The sequence below is a fragment of the Topomyia yanbarensis genome, chromosome 3, assembly GCF_030247195.1.
Source record: "Topomyia yanbarensis strain Yona2022 chromosome 3, ASM3024719v1, whole genome shotgun sequence".
In the NCBI taxonomy this organism is placed as follows: domain Eukaryota; kingdom Metazoa; phylum Arthropoda; class Insecta; order Diptera; family Culicidae; genus Topomyia; species Topomyia yanbarensis.
Genome location: NC_080672.1, coordinates 64,534,343 through 64,551,981, shown reverse-complemented (window position 1 = coordinate 64,551,981; position 17,639 = coordinate 64,534,343). Strand labels below are relative to the sequence as shown.

Below are 17,639 nucleotides of genomic sequence, written 5' to 3'. Positions count from 1 at the left end.
TTGGGACTGGGGAGTGAACACGGCGGTGATCAGCTATTTTCGTCCGCGTCCATTATCACCTATTTTTATTAGGTGATTCATCAACAGTGCTATCTTTAAAAATGAACCATCTTGGTTATGCGACGATTTTTTCGTTCCTTTTTTATTTCAAAATAGTGGTAGTCTTCATTTAATATTTTGTCAAATGTAATTTAAAATGTTCGTTGATTTTATGTTATTCTAAAGGAACACGATTGTGCGGGGCGAAGCCAATCCAGTGTGGTCCAGAACATAAATTTAGCAGGAATTTTGATATTTCGTTGGACTGCGCAAACTCGTTTCTTTGTTTGTTTAGTGTTTATTTGACTAACTAAGCAGCTAATTCATTGCATGTGCACAGGAAAAACACACGAGCTTTTCACCTTTTCCGAGCCGTTCTCGAAAAAATCGTTGCTTTGTTAATAATGCATGAGAGACATACTCCAAAATTTAATACAACATTTTCGAACACAAGTGCTTCGACAAAATGGCAAAGCAATTGATTAATTCCATGCAGTACACCAAAAGATATAAACATTCCAGAGCTTACAGGACTTTTAATCTGAAATTTTGAAAAGGGGCCCCTGTATTGACACGTAAGTCGTTAGTAACGATAAAAAAATTCTGATTTGGCAAGCGATTTGTTCATGTTGAGCTTACTCCATCTATTATCCGATTGGATTTCAAAAGCGCCTCTTTCATTTTAAAACTCACCCGGTGGATCCACACTTCGCAAGCCAGATTCGCCGATCCGTCATTACGACGGAAAGATGTGCTGAATCGGATCAATTCAATCAAGCAAAATTCGTAAAGTTTGATCTGAAATTCCAAAGTTCATCGTGTAACTCCGAGCGATTGGGAAATTCTTCGTTAAAATTTCTGATATATTTGAACTGATGGAAAATATACAAAAATATGAGCTCTAGTATTTGAAAGTTATTTTCCGAAAATTTCAAACATAAGTGGCGCTTAGATTAATTTCAGGACACCGATTTTATGTTTTATCTCTTCATTGGGGCTAATCTCGCGTCCAGAAGTCCAGTACGCAAGTCTGTCCGTTGATTAATTGCCAGTAGCATTAAATGGCTGTTCCCGTCAAGTTACACTTCCATTGTAATATTTGCCCAACGTAGTAGTACTGGTAGGGAGGAGATTCATCGATTGTTTGAGACATGCGCAGATCGCATCTCCCGGAAATGTTTCGACAGAGGTAAACGACGCTAAGAAGCTCCGTCCATCACATTCGTTCTCCATCGAATTGATGCATTACAGGAAATAACCGGACCGTTTGGTGCCGCCGCCACCGGTGGAACGCAGCGGCTCACTGATGTAAGGTGGAATGTGATGGAAAAGCCGAAAAATGTACCGTAATGTATCTACTACACTACAACAAATGGCACGCCATGGCCGCCCCTTTTTTTCTCTCGTGATGCTCCCATGATGCTGGAAATATTGAACCGCTTTTTTGTTGATCAATCAAAGCGAGCCGCAGCAACGCAACGTAACGCACTCCTCTTGCCTCGGTACTTGTTTACTTATTATTAATCAGAAAATTGGAGAAAGCAAACTGTATCTCTATCCATCCGCACATGTAAACACGTGCCGGTAAACACAAACAAAGCCCGGGGTCGGTGGCGGTGGTGGTCATTAGCACACATTTTGTTCTGGATGCCCTACGCGCGATTTTATTGCAGTTCGAGCTCAAATACGGTATATGATTCTTGCTTCGAAGGAGATTAGTTTATGCATCAACTGTGTGCATCGAATGAGGGTTTATATCAGTTTTTAATTTGACAACTAGATTAGCCTTAAAAACAATAAAGCTAGATTTAGTTTGTGATCAGTAATTCCTCCCTTGTTTGGTAGGCAAGTATTAGATTGTAACCAGAACATTTTTATTTTTGGCGCTCTGATGAACACATATGCAACTATAGATTAAACATTATCGAACAAATGAGCTGAACAATGCAAACAAATTCATGCACACAGTCCCTACATCTTTGATCGGTTATGTTTAGGTGTTATTAATAATAAAGCAAATGTGCGATCAGAGATGTGAAGCAAGAAATCAGACCCCTTTGTGCAAGGGTCGGCCTGTTGAGCATGCCATTGATGGGGTAAATCTGCAAAGAGGCGTGGTCTGAATTATGGGAACGAGGGGTGGGTAGTATGCTGATTTCCTTTTTAGATCAGAGTCGCTCTAAGTTTGCTTCAAACTGTTATTTTTATATGAAGTTTTGTAAACATTAGAGATAACCTAGTGCGACTCGAATTTAAAACTGAAATCAACATTAATAGAACTGCATCTACATAAAATTAGACTTTTCGTTGTCTAAAATGAAAATAAATTAAAATGAAAATCAAATTTAATTAAAATTCAGATATTCGAATTCAGTATTTAAAAAAAAGATGGGTGGGTAATGTCTGCGACATAACCGGAGAGATGTAGAATACATAAGGAACACGTTCTTCAAATATGTTGATACTCATTAGGATTTTCGGACAAAAGCTGATTTGGGCGAGGAATATTTCAAATTATTCTTTACAAAAATGATGGTGGTCCTGAAAAGGACCGGTTTTGTTGGCGTTGTTGGCCTTGGTGAGGGAGATGGCTAACGATGAAATTAATTGTTAGCATGAGGAAGTCGCGTAGTACTGGCCAATGGAAGAACAGATAATAATTGATTCCTGAAAATCAATTTTTCTTTATTCATGTAAATTATACATACTTACAAATCTAATAGAAGATTCCTGGTCATATTTCTGAATCATTAGTGCGAACATTGTGTAATTTGGTTAAGTACAATGAAAGTTACAAACTTTCCAAACTCGACCTTCTGTTCCTTCAGAAATATTGAAATGGGGTGTCTATATTAAACCGTTAGTCGTGGTCACAATAAAAAAGATGGGTGGGTAATGTCTGCGACATAACCGGAGTGTCGTAACTACACTTGTGACGCTAATCCAAATCTAATGATATGCAACGAAATTACGTTTGCATGTGAAATTTTCAAATGATTCGTTATAATTATGGTTAAAAATTCTAATTGGAAATTCTTTTCCATCACCAACTATTTTTCTTTTTTCGAATCTACAGCATTCTTTGAAAATATTGTTGAAATGTTATTGATGAAAAACTGAAAATGCGTTTGGCAACACTGCTCACTAAATGGATGGTGGGAAGACGCACATTCGTTTTGATTATGCTAGTATTAGTAGCAGAAAAGAAAGAAAAGGCGCATGGCCCGAAAACGAGCAAGCGAGAGAGCGATAGTAGTTCGTATTCGCTCTACTAAACTAAAAAAAAAGATGGGTGGGTAATGTCTGTAACATAACCGGAGCATCGTGACTTCACTTCGAGACGTTAATTTAAATCTAATGATTTATGCAGTTAATCAAAGGAGGCTGCCAAAAAGTTCGAATAAAAGCAAGCGACTAGTGTACTTTGCACGTTCTATATTTTATCAATACTAGAGAGGATCAATAAAATAATTCAAATTGTAATAGCGACATGCAATTGTGGCAACACTGGCCATGAGATGGTGGGGGAACACGCACATTCGTTTTAGTTATGATGGTATTAGTAGCAGAAAGGAATGGAAAAGCAGTGCATGAAAACGAGCGAGAGAGGATAATTTAAATTCTCTTTCTTTCTTTCCACACATCGTATTTCTTATATAGCTTTCTGAAAATTATTTGTTATACACCATAAAATGTAAATTTCAGTTTAACTCTTATTAGAACATAATTAATTGGTCCTGAAAAGAACCGTTTACTGTTTTATTGCGGGAGCATAATTCAGACGCACTCCTCGCGGACACGGTGAGCCAGAAAGCACTATTTTGCATCCTCCAACAAACCGACCAAGTAGGCATCGTTGGCTTCTCGGGGCATCATTACGATTGAGCTTTGTAAGCGTAGCTCGACTTTGCAGTCCTGTACAATCTCACGAACCAGACGCTGGAACGATAGCCTACGGATTAGTTGCCCTTTAGTTGGGGCGAAATTCTTGCAGGGCGACAGTTCCGATGAGTCACCAGTAGCTGGGGCACTTTTTCCGTCCGTCGCTATTGCCAACTGCTTTCCTTCGGTGGACTGGCTGCTTGCTAGTGCTTGAACGAATACGAATGATGAGTAAAACCGACCGACCAATATTCATATATGAACACACGAGAAAGCACTACTATCGCTCTCTCGCTCGTTTTCGTGCCATTCCTGCGCCTTTCCTTTCCGTTCGGCTACCAATACTAGCATAACCAAAACGAATATTCTGTCTTTCCATCGCCTTCAATCTAGTGGCCAGTGCTAGCAAACTTGCATGTTCAGTTTTCAATAACAACATTCAAACAATATTTTCAAAGAATGTTGCAGATTTGAAAAGAAGGAAGGAAAAGATTTTCACAAATTTAAATTCTTTCGTGTTATTTGTTAGCGCTGATAAAGGCTATTTAGTTTGCTACTAGCAAGGAGCTGCACAAACAAATCGATTTATGCAGTTAATCAACGGAGGCTGCCAAAAAGTTCGAATAAAAGCATGCGACTAGTGTACTTTGCACGTTCTATATTTTATCAATACTAGAGAGGATCAATAAAATAATTCAAATTGTAATAGCGACATGCAATTGTGGCAACACTGGTCATGAGATGGTGGGGGAACACGCACATTCGTTTTAGTTATGATGGTAGTAGCAGCAGAAAGGAATGGAAAAGCAGTGCACGAAAACGAGCGAGAGAGGATAATTTAAATTCTCTTTCTTTCTTTCCACACATCGTATTTCTTATATAGCTTTCTGAAAATTATTTGTTATACACCATAAAATGTAAATTTCAGTTTAACTCTTATTAGAACATAATTAATTGGTCCTGTAAAGAACCGTTTATTGTTTTATTGCGGGAGCATAATTCAGACGCACTCCCCGCGGACACGGTGAGCTAGAAAGCACTATTTTGCATTCTCGAACAAACCGACCAAGAAGGCATCGTTGGCTTCTCGGGGCATCATTACGACTGAGCTTTGTAAGCGTAGCTCGACTTTGCAGTCCTGCACAATCTCACGACCCAGACGCTGGAACGATAGCCTACTCTGTTGCCCTTTAGTTGGGGCGAAATTCTTGCAGGGCGACAGTTCCTGATCGGGTTGCGATGAGTCACCAGTAGCTGGGGCACTTTTTCCGCCGTCGTCATCGCCCACTGCTTTTCTTCGATGGACTGGCTGCTTGCTAGTGCTTGAACGAATACGAATGATGAGAAAAACCGACCGACAGATATTTATATAATCGCGCTAATATGCACTACTATCGCTTTCTCGCTCGTTCTCGTGCCGTGCATGAGCCTTTCCTTTCCGTCCGGCTTCTAATGGCCTAACCAAAGGAATATGCAGTCTTTCCCCCACCAAGTGCTCTCGTCAAGCAACCCAATGCGAATAACCATACGAACAAACATGTAGTGGACCTATATATAAACTTTTCATTATTTTATTGTTCGGTTGGTCTACCATAACGACGGCTCTGTGCGGGATGGGCTGAAAATTTTCACTTTTCCGAGTCGTTTTCGAAAGATTTTTCAAAACACATTTTTTTTGTTATTAGTACATGTTATACATACTTCAAATTTTAATACAGCATAGAGGAACATATTTGCAACAAATTGCCCTAAAAATCAAATCATTCTGTTAAGTATGATAAAAGTTATTAACGTTCAAAATCTGACGCGGCACCGCAGCCGATATTTTGAAACGGGACCCCTATATTGAAACCTTAAATGTATTCTACATTAAAAAATAGTAATTCTATGGTAAAATTGTCTTCGACGACATTAAATGTTACAAAAATTCGTATAAAGCGAAATAGAGCTAGTGTTTTTGTTAAAGTTTCTCGTAAATTATTTATCTTTACATGTTCAAAAAAAAAATTTTTTTTTGTTCCTCACATCGAAGGGGATTGGTCCTCGAACCATTTCGATTCTTTGAATGAACCCATTTTTGTTTCGACTTCGTCTCATCATCATTTTCTTGCGAGACATCACGCTTGACTAGCGATTTGCTCAGGAACGCAAACTGTCTCCTTTTCTGGAGCTAGCGTCAACCCGGCACTAAGTTAGTGTTGGATTATGATGGGACGAAGTCGAATAACAAATTCCGCAACTAATCTAAATATAGGCGCTCTTCACGCGCAAAGATGATTATTTTAAACAAATTTATACTTAATGGAGAAAAATAGTTTTCTTCCTAAATTGAGCATTTTTGTATTTTTCAAGTCTTACGGCACTAGAAAAACTGGATTAGAAAAACTGTAATTGACATTTGTTTACATACGCGATTATTTTGGTTGTCGTTTGAAAGTTTTTTAGCCTATTTCGGGCAAAGCCATCAGTATGGAACACCAACAGAACACTCGAGTTTTGTGAAATTTTAAATATAAGTTCGCTGCAGATTTGTCTTTAATATGATGCGAAGTTAGGTGTAGACCCTAGGTATTTAAAGGCAACGGCCAGAGGAGTATTCCGGAAGACTGTATGTGTAGATCAGTTCACTGAGCTGACGATTTTTTAGAGAATTGGATCCGCCTCTGGCGTTCAACACTTCACCAACCGTTATATTTATTTCCGATGATTGAAAACTTGTAAAAATACCGAAAAATCTGATTTCCAAAAGATTCGGCATGTCAGCGCATTTCATGTAAGCAGGATTATTCAGGAGACTGTAAATTAGGGTGCCAATGGCACGTATGGGAAGAAAGTAATCATCCAATTTTATAACCAGACACCTCGTAAAAATTTTCTCTGCAAAATTTTAGCTCAATCAAAAGGGGTCAGGTTTAGTGATCAAAGTGCGAAAATTTGCACCAAGAACAACCAATTCATTTTTCGAATTGTCGCCAGATTTCGACGTTCCATGCATATCTAAGACATACAAAAACTTAAAAGCTGCATTTCCAAACTCAAGTTGTATCTCAATTAAAAAAAATGTCCATGTCCCAGAAAGGCATGTTTTCAAGATTACAGCAGATCTCAATATGACATGACATTATAAGACATGTTTTTCGATGTGCTATATCTGTATATCAAGACCAATATATTGAGGAGACAATTTTTAGGAGCTGCGACCTGGTTTATCAATTGTTGATTACGGTGCATATCATTACATTCGAATCACCACACAGTGGCACCTGTTCATACAAAGTTGTGACAAAATTATAAAAATTGGTCTATGTGGCTAAAACTTCAGTAATATGATGTTGTTTAGGCAATTAATTTGTAAGGAGATTTATGAGCTACAAGGCGTCTCCATATGGGTATTTTCAAAAACATTTATATTCCAACTTCGGCGCAAAAATGCGCAAAATGAACCCTATATATCTTGAAACTACACTAGATTTTGAGTCAGATTCATGATAAGTGACCCATGGGAGACCATCTCAAAAATTGGAAGACGCATTAAGTTAAATTACTGATACGATATGAAACTTTTTAATTGGATTTTTTTGATGCAGAACAAACGTAAATCAGTTTTGCACAAAAATTTCCCATCTATAGTTTAGCATATTCATTCTTCTTTTCAATGAACTTAAACTCTAAGGTACTAAAAATACTAATGAATTGAATTGAACAGAAATCCTCGACATCACTTCCTTCAACGACATGTTAAAAATGCATTTTCCATCCGATCATAGTAAAACTTTGAGATACCTTTATTCAAACTGAGAGAAAAATAAAATAAATATTTACAAAAGAATTACAAGACATTTATTTTTGGGGTTTGGTCACTCGTCGTGCCACTGTGCACCAGTCCAAGTGCCATCACAACATTCCCACACATTATCAACAACAACCCATCTTTTTGCACATGCAAGTAAAACAAAACTGCTTTTATGATCTATTGCTGACGAAGTGTTTAAAATCATATACATACATTGCACTCGGTTGGATCATATCTGATCTTTTTCGGATTAAAGATAAATTGCTAAGTATTTTTAAGCATTCCAAAGAATTCAAAAATATTCAGCCGTGACAGATATCTCGAAAGTTTGTCCAGATATGCTCAGAATTGTGTTATGATGTATAAACCTACCAAATTACGTTACTGGCGACAAGCCTTTTATGAAAGAACTAGCACGTCGACATACCCGCTCACAAAGTTGAGATCGACGGTGTAGTCTTCCCGGCATTTTAGCGTCTTTGGTGGGGTTTCAGTTGTGCGCTACTTTGGTGTTTACATTGACTTTGTCTTTCGGTTCGATTTTCGAGCAATAATTTAGTGTGTACTTACTCCTATCATGACTTATTTTTTAATTATCCTCACATATTTTATAAAATAGATGACTATTTCAGCGCCACCTTAAGCCTGGCACCCTTGGCGGGACCAACCCGACCAACCGCTATACACCTTATGAGTTATGGTTATGAGGCAATAAAAAATTGAATTAGTCGAATGCCAACTTCGCCGCCCGCTCGCGAAGCTCATATGAAATGTTTTGGTTGGGTTCGCTCTAATTTGGATTTTGTTATTGGTCAGTTAAATTTATTGTGGCTTGAAAGTGCAGAGATCAGCACCTGTGGAGAACTGGCCGTACTACATTAAACGCTCTCGACAGTTGCATCGAAGATGTGAAGGATGAATTTGGTCAATCTAGAACCCTAATCAGAGCGTTAGCACCCTTTCTGTTACAATAGTTTTTTGGGCCAGTATTAAGGGACCGCAGGAATCAACAATTGGGGTGTCTCCAAGAAGAAAACCGGCGTCTGGCTTGCTTGGAGGAGCTAAAAACATGCCAAAAATGGTAGAAACAGTGCCCGAACCCTTTGAAAATTTTGGGTTTATCTTTCGCGCATCGCTCCGCATGTTTCCGAGGAGGACATTGCTGCGTTAGTTAAAAAATACGCACCAGGCTTAAAACCAGATGTTATGAAGCTAGTGAAAAGAGAGTGGATCTGAGTACATTTGCTTTTGTGTCCTACAAAGTCGGCTTGGATCTACAACTGGAACATAGTGCTATAGACCCATCGGTTTGCCCGAAAGGAATATTTTTCCGTGAAAAGTTAGATTTGAATGTTTCGTGTTCCACGCGTCAGCTCCTGACATCAACTTGCTGTCAGTTAGACTATATATCCAAACTAACACCTAATTGACATCAATTAGACACTAAATCCAAACAGTCCACGCAACATATGTGAACGCCTCAAGTAACTGGTTGGTACCGAGTGATGTCTCGATTAGCCAAGCACACAAGCTCTGGGTCGTTGATGAGTATAGGGTCCACGCGCGATCATTCAAGAATACATGACGATATGGTTATAAAATCGAATTTATGCACGCATAGTGCCATACACGCGACAAATACGTTAACATACAAACGCTCAAGCTCTTCGCGATCATCCACGCACATCTACGCCCGCTATCTCACAAACAGAATAATGCCCCGATGACTAAGTGACCGTTCTGGTACTTAAATGTTTACAAACGCGCTCTCATGGGTTAACCTACAAACGCCCGTGATCGTGCGATCATGAATCGGGAACTCTAGTAATATGAAAAATTTCAGTCCCTTTTAGCATCTACAGAAAATTAAATATCATATTTATGGTCTGAACTCGATCATCCAAAAACGCTCGGTTATAAAATTTATGCACGCGATCGAACACGTCCAAACGCTCGAGCCCTTGGCGATGATACACGCGATCGTGAAGTCTCTATGCCCGCACATATCTGCACCGTACAATGAATATTACATTCAGAATCACGGCCCGCTGAAATTGGCCTTAAGCAGTATTTTAGTGGGTGACATTTTCCGTCTCTCCTGCAATTGTAGCTCAACTTTCGAAAAAATAGTCCTCCAGTTTTTTTTTTCTAATGAAATGTTAACACCGCAGCCAATCTCATGTGCAGCTCGTAATGTGCCTGTCTCAAGCCAGTCATTGAAGCATATTAACGTCTATGTGGATTCAATAGGAAGACCGATCGATGGAATAAAGACGAAAAGCTCAACCGGAACAGATGAAATTCCAGCAGTAATTCTGAAGAAATGCTATGCTGATGTAGTCGCACCTCCTGTTTTTATAGAGATTTCACGTTTCCAGATTACAAAAAGGCGGCGTAAAAGAAATTGATTTTTTACCGTGGGATTACATTACTAAGCACCGTACTCAAGCTGTTTGAAAGGGTTGTTAGGCATCCTGTTTCAACCACTGCAAGCAACACACAAGTCGAGACTCAGTATGGATTTATGCCGTAGAGCGCTACGGCTACTAATGTTCTCTCAAACCCATTATGCAGCAGTCTTTAGATGGATGCTACCTACATTGCTTTATCTGCGGCTTTCGATAAGAATAACCACGCCTATACTGTTGTCAATGTGGATATGTTTGCCATTGTTACATTGTTCCAATGTAATTCGCTAGATTCTATAATACGTCAGCAATCGCCATCTTCCCGTTAAGATAGACGATTGCATTACCGATGAATTACGCAAGGAAGTCCTCTTGGTCCATTGATTTTTTTACTGTACTTCAACGACACCAATTTTGCACTGAACGGTCCACGGCTAACATTGCCTGACGAACTAAAGATTTACCACGTTTATGTAGAAGAAAATGCCTTTCCGATTTAACTGTTGTCAAAGATATTTTTACTGACGAACATTTAAGCACCATATTAGTTGCATTGTCTTCAAAGCATCCCGCTGCTTCGGCTTCGTAACAACTGACTTCACTTCGCAGCTCTTCACGGATATTCACTGTCTGAAGTCTCTCTATGACTCACTAGTTCGCTCAATGCTGGAATATTGCTCTGTGGTACGGAACCCTCACTACCTCAATAGTATTCAACGAATTAAGTCAGTTAAGCATAGATTTATTCGTTTTACCCTCAGTCGGCTACCGTGGGACAACCCACATGAGTTGTTATGTTATGAAAGTTGTGAGCTTCTCAGTGGACTCGACACACGAGTCACGGGACCTGTGACGTACCATAATGGTGTCTGCTGTTCTAAACGACAGAATTGATTGCTTCTCAGCGAAATAAGTATTAACGCTCGTTTTGGAGCATTTCGCTAAATTGCCTTTCTCCGAATACACTTACCCCTACTACGGAGTCAACGGTGTCGATAACGTTCACCAGAGTATCCTCTGAATTGGGCATTCGCTTACCACGCTGCAGAATACAGTTAAATTTTATTAATACCCCTAAGAACTATTATTAGGACTATATGTGTCTGTTGGTTTTTATTATTATAAATAAATAAATTAATAAATAAATACTAATACCAGAATCGCGAATTGCACGTTTTTCGTGCGAAGTTGTGTGGTTCCTATGCATACTATGCATAGAAATTGGTACTAAGCAATCGAAAAACTGCCAAACAAGATAAAAATAATATCTTGATTTGACAAGACATTAAAAAAATAGCCGGGCTCAACCGGGATTTGAACCCGGGACCTCTCGCACCCAAAGCGAGAATCATACCCCTAGACCATTGAGCCAATCACGGTGAACGATCGGTAAATTTTGGATTTGAACTTTTACACTGGACAACGAAAGCCATCGACCATGCAAAGCGTGAAAGTTAACTTTTTTTTTGTTACTCTTTCGTCTCCGCCAAATGCGTCCGGTTGGAAAACAAATTGGCTCGACCGAACAAGCTCGTTTTGTACAACATGCTGTGGGTCAGGTTGAGGCTTCATGTTGGAAAATATTATGACTTTGGTGCAAGCGGCTCAATGGTCTAGGGGTATGATTCTCGCTTTGGGTGCGAGAGGTCCCGGGTTCAAATCCCGGTTGAGCCCGGTTATTTTTTACTAGAACGAAAGCCAACAATAGTTTGTAGTTATAGTTTATAGCGTGTGATGTGAATGGGGGAATCTTGCGGTTAATGTACGGTTAACACTTCACCAGAGATAGGTGATCTTAAATTGGAAGAGATATTTAAAAGCTTATTAGGATTTGACTAAGTTTGCCTAAAGATTTTTGATTTAATCACGATGCACAAAAATTTATCTTGTTCGAAGAACGTAGGATACCCGCAAGCGAATGATTTGAACACAGGTTTCCATTCCTTCTATCGAAAATCTTCCTGGTTGGTACCCGTACTAGTTCTTCTATCTGCAAAAGTAGCAGGATTTATTCATCGAATTGTGGCAATCGAAATAAAAGATTGAGTGTATCATTTAAAACTACTATCAATAAACTAGTGCAAATGTGCTTATCTACATGAGCCTCTTACAAGCTATTTAGACAGAAATGACTCTTTTCATAAAAAATGTATTGTTGCTAGTATTATCAAATGGACAATCTCCAGCCAAGCCCTTTTTTCCCTTTCCCACATAGAAAGGTTATGCAATCACTCCCTAACCTTCTGTAGCCAATGTTCGAACCTGTGCATGACTCTTTCTACACAAGGTCACCCACTACTACTCCCGCGTAATCGTATCCCATCCATCCTGGAAAGACAACACGCATGGAAAGAGGAAACCGAATGGTGAAAAAAAAAACTTCAAAATGACTAATGATGAACCATTTATCTGGAGGGTATTAATCAATTTACTCTACCAGGAGTGAAAGAGATGGTCTCTGATATGCAGTCTGTCGTCATCGTCGTCGTCTTCTAGTTGCTGCTGGTTTGCTGGCTCGTTATGGCGAAGATCCTCTTCACATCGCACCAACATCTGCGCACGGGGAAACCTCTGGTGCGCATTCGAGGAGGAGCTGCTCAAACGGGAGAACCCTGTCGAGAGGCGCAAACGAACCAGCGAACGAGGGGTAAAAAATAAATAAAACGATCAGTGCCTTGTTATAAGATTTCAAGTTTTTTTTTTTCGTGTGTGCGGCTGCCTCCTTCGTTTTCTGGAAGAACGCAATTTCAATAATAAATTCGTATATTATTTCTTCTTTGGAGTTTCACTTTTGAGTCTGGCTATTCTGATTCTGTTTCGCGTTTCTTCCATTGTTTCTCGCTCTGTAGAGTGTGGAAAGTTGTTGCTTTTTTACTTTGCTGCATAGGATTTATTTTTCGGTCGTTTTACTGCTCATACTTAGCCTCTTTTTAGCGTAAGTTAAGCAAATCTGAACGGTCAAAAATCTTCCATAATGAACGCTGAACCAGTTCTGATACACACAAACCATCATCGACAATCTCATAACGCCAAGAGCACCTTTCTCTTCCAACACAATGGGATACTTGTTGTAGTCGATTCCGTTCATTCTTCTTCATCCATGCGATCGAAGCGTATTGTTATAAGAAATGGTCAAACAATTTTACAATCGTGCCGTTGCCGTTTCCCTGTTCTTTTCCTTCTACTCTGACTTTTGGTTCGGTTTGGTTCTCGTCGATCGACGATCGACAATTTCTGCTACTTGCTTGTTGCGCATACTAACGAGACACGACTTACTTGTATGTGGCTCTTCTTGCCGGTCTCCGCTCCTGCCGGACCCTCTGCCGGGCGAACCCACTCGAGATCCAGAAATTACGATTATACGCGTTGAACTCGTTATGTTTGTTGATGATGAAATTTTGACTCCCATTCTGGAGCTTGATTGTGTGCGAGAGGGATTGGAATGGATTTGTTATTGTTTTAAAAGAAATACTTACTATGGCAGTATGATGCACTCATTTCGTTCTGGATTGCTGAGACATGGAAGACATTGTGAAAAAATACCTGTACGTAAAAATAGTTTAATCTCCCAACAACCCGAATAAAAGTATTCACTAACATTTTTTAACTGTTTCGGTACAGTAAATTCATAAAATAATGAATGCTACGCAAAAAAATAAACATTCCTATCACAAATTTCATTGTAACATGCAAGTAACATTCGTTTTCCATTTTCTCAGAAATATTAAGTGCTAATTTCTTATATCTTCGCTGAACAGTAAACCATCGATTTATTTTTCTTGTTAAGGTAAACTTTGCCATTGGGACCACTTCAGAATATATTGGCTCAAATGGCACGTTGTTGTATATGTTACGAATTGCCCGAGTCAATTGTAGTTGGAAGCGTGATGTTTGTTTGTCCACTGTATTATTATGATCCCTTTGGGAAAGGTAACAATATAGAAGACCAGCAATCATCAGTTTGTAACAGTTCCTATAAAAGAAATCGTTCAAACTTTGAAGACTTAATTTGTTTTCGATTTATTATTTAGAATACAAATTAATAAGTAAGAAATACCAATAGTTATTTAGGTCAGCAAACGGACCTGCTTTAGGACAAAATGCTTCTTATGTTTCAATTTTTGACCGGAATAATTCCCGAGTCAACGTTCAACGCAGTGACCTATAATAGATTGAATTTACATTACTGGGCGGATACACTTGTGAAAATTGGGGACAGTTGACATATACGAAAAGGGCGATGTTTTCCACGGTTAAGGTACATGAACACCCTGATAACAGATGCCATTTGGAGTGTCAGACAAATGCAGCATTTTTTCTATTGCCATTTTATTGAGAATCCAAATCATTTTTCTTGAATATTTACAATTGCCGAAAAGCGAAAACTGTATCAAAATTCAATGTTTGGAAAAATACGGAAATAACTGATTACGACACAATCTTTTAGCAGATAGTAGAAGTTGCTGCATTCGAATTCATAGCTGAAAGTGTTTTCTGCTGTATTCTGTTTTTGTATTTGGCGTTAACCTCCCATTTTTCAAGATCACTCTATATTGCAAAACTTTACTGTCTTTCGAAGAATTTTTTTTCAAATTTAGTTATTTGCGCGCTACGTTTCAAACTTCCGTTCAAAACTAAATTGTGCAATGCTCATTACTCATTTCACAATTTCTCCTGCATCAGTTATAGCATAAAACTGCCTGACCACAGTCACAAACGAGTCGGATGTCTCTCCAGCTATTCTGACGCTTGATGTTGACCCATTCAGAAAGCAATGTTCCATCATTATCTGTCACAACTTATTTCGTTTCACTGAATCGCACGCTGACTCGAAATTCACAAACAGATGGTGAGCCTGAAAGTTGTATAATCGGAAATTATTCAAGATTTGTTGCAGTGGAGCCGACGATATCATTTTGGAACATGCTTTGATATTTGTCGATAAAGGATTCAGTCAACGATCACAGACTAGATATGTGCGCAGCCTGGTGAGATTTATAATGCCTCTATTATATTAATTCGAGAACGAAAGCATTTTCTGTGTGTATGATTTGAGCAAGACAATCTCTTTGCTATCGTCAGAAAATATTCTACTCTCTTGCTAGTAGACAATGCTTTGTGGTTTAGTCGAGATTTACAACCAGTTAACCCTTTTATGCCTAATATTTTTCTAGTGCATATAGGGTTCCAAAACTGTTCCAAAACTGAAAATGGCGAGGTCAAGAAACACGAAAGCCTTTGTTCACAAAGATAGGTGCTTCTATCGCAGTGCTAGAAGCTGCTAAATTTTTAACTTGCAATGCTCAATACAATTCTCCTGTAATATTTACAATACAAATTTACAAATTGTGCTGAAAAAGTAGTCGATTGATAGGTTTTATCATTTTTCAATAATAATTAACCGTTATTGCTTTTTGTCGTCAACGTAAACTGTTCTCCAGCGGAATCGTAGCGTAATAACTTCAGTTCTACAGATAATAGCTATAACTGAGGGATTCCATAAAAAGCTGCTGACCATGCAACAGGACTATCGCCTATTCGAACAAAACTTTGCAGTTCTATTCTGTTTTCTTCTGGCAATCAGAACACTTTGACACAAGAGTAATTTTTCAAAAGAGCGCAGAAGTTTTTGCATGCATTACTTTCAAATTTTTGTTGTTGATATACCATATTTTGCTCAGCACAACTATCTAGGAATAAGCTAAAGGGAATAAATGGCTCTGTGCGAAGAATATAAAAATATACTGATCCATACCCAATAGGGTGTCCCAAAATGACATCATGTTAAAAAAGTCATCGGGCTCACTTCTTAAATGAAAGATTAGGGTATTGGGACCATTTTCTTCTTCGGAGTGAGTTTGCTAAAACGCTTCCTACTGGTGGCGACTTTTGATTTTTTGAAAAATGGGCCGATTTTGGATAAAATTTCAAATTTATGCCAGTTGAAGCGGTCCTGCACTGTCTTAGATATTTTTTCAGCGTTTTTTATTTTTTTGGAGATCCAAACGAAGAAGTTTGGTTAGTTAGTTTGCACAAATTTTGAATTATAAGAGCGGCAGAGCCATTAAAACTTAGTAAAAAGTGAATTTTTTGGTGTTTTTCAGTATTTTTTCTTCAAAACTGGGTATCTACAAAATTTTAAAAGTACAGAAAACACTTTATATAGTTGAGCCGAATGCAGGAGCGTAATTTTGCTAAAGAAAGTGTACAGCTACGGCCAATGGGGTATAAGTTATTTAAGTTTTTGTTAAATAACCTTTTGACATTTTATGATATTCATAAAAAATAACACTGTTCTACAAAATAAAACAACTTAAGTAGGCTTAGTCCGCATATTTTTTTTCGGAAAATAAAAGGAAAATGATGAAAAATGGCGTTTTTCGCTTGTCTCTAGTACATCAGAATCGGTTTTTATGAGCATTTGACGATTTTTAAAAAAAATATTTTCTATACTAATAGCCACCTAGCGGGTTTGAAAATCACTAAAATTAAACAAATATGTCGAGTTAATGGCAAGCTATGGCATATGTTTGAAGGCTGAATTGATTAACGTACTTACATTTTATATATAAAGTCTTATTTTCATGTTAGGAACTTTGAAGTGGAGAAAAATGCAGAAGAGTGAGGTGAGTGTTGAAAAACTGATATTTACTGTTTAGATCACATAATTCCGAAATAGTCAAATTTGGGGCAAATATCCTCGAAAAAGTTTTACAACAGAATACAGCGCATCTTCTGACACAATCGTTTTCTTGAAGATGCCTCCTAGAAGTAATTATGGAGAATTAACTCTTCAATAAATAATTAGAGACTTGGCGTCATTAGCAAAGATATTATTTTTATAATTTAAGTTACAAAAAACATCATCAGATGCTAATTAAACCTCGTCCTGACATACTAAAGACGTACAGAAAACGTCATTTTTCATAATTTTCCTTCTATTTTTCGAGAAACAATGTGTGGTCAAAGCATATTTGAACTGATTTACTTTTTGGAACAGCATTATTTTTGATAAATTGCTAAAAATGTCAAAGGTTATCTAACAAAAACTTAAATAACTCATACCCCATTAGACATAGCTATACACTTTCTTCAGCAAAATTACGCCCCTGAATTCGGCTCAACTATACAAAGTGTTTTCTGTGCTTTTAAAATTTTGTAGATACCCAGTTTTGAAGAAAAAATACTGAAAAACACCAAAAATTTCACTTTTTACTAAGTTTTAATGGCCCTGCCGCTCTTATAATTCTAAACTTGTACAAACTAACTAACCAAACTTCTCCGTTTGGATCTCCAGAAAAATAAAAAATGCTGAAAAAAAATCTAAGACAGTTCAGGACCACTTCAACTGGCATAAATTTGAAATTTTATCCAAAATCGGCCCATTTTTCAAAAAATCAAAAGTCGCCACCAGTAGGAAACGTTTTAGCAAACTCACTCCGAAGAAGAAAGTGGTCCCAATACCCTAACCTTTCATTTAAGAAGTGAGCCCGATGACTTTTTTAACATGATGTCAT

At 38.1% G+C, this 17,639-nt stretch overlaps 1 protein-coding gene and 2 non-coding genes across 3 annotated transcripts in view; 2 read left to right on the top strand and 1 right to left on the bottom strand.

Annotated features, from left to right (window-relative positions):
* LOC131694170 (low-density lipoprotein receptor-related protein 6) overlaps window positions 1–17,639 on the top strand; it is a 129,650-nt gene that overhangs the window by 21,193 nt on the left and 90,818 nt on the right. The window lies entirely within an intron of this gene.
* On the bottom strand, window positions 11,422–11,493 carry Trnap-ugg (transfer RNA proline (anticodon UGG)). Its single transcript has one exon. It is a non-coding gene; the product is annotated as a tRNA-Pro (tRNA).
* Trnap-ugg (transfer RNA proline (anticodon UGG)) lies at window positions 11,725–11,796 on the top strand. The gene has a single exon. It is a non-coding gene; the product is annotated as a tRNA-Pro (tRNA).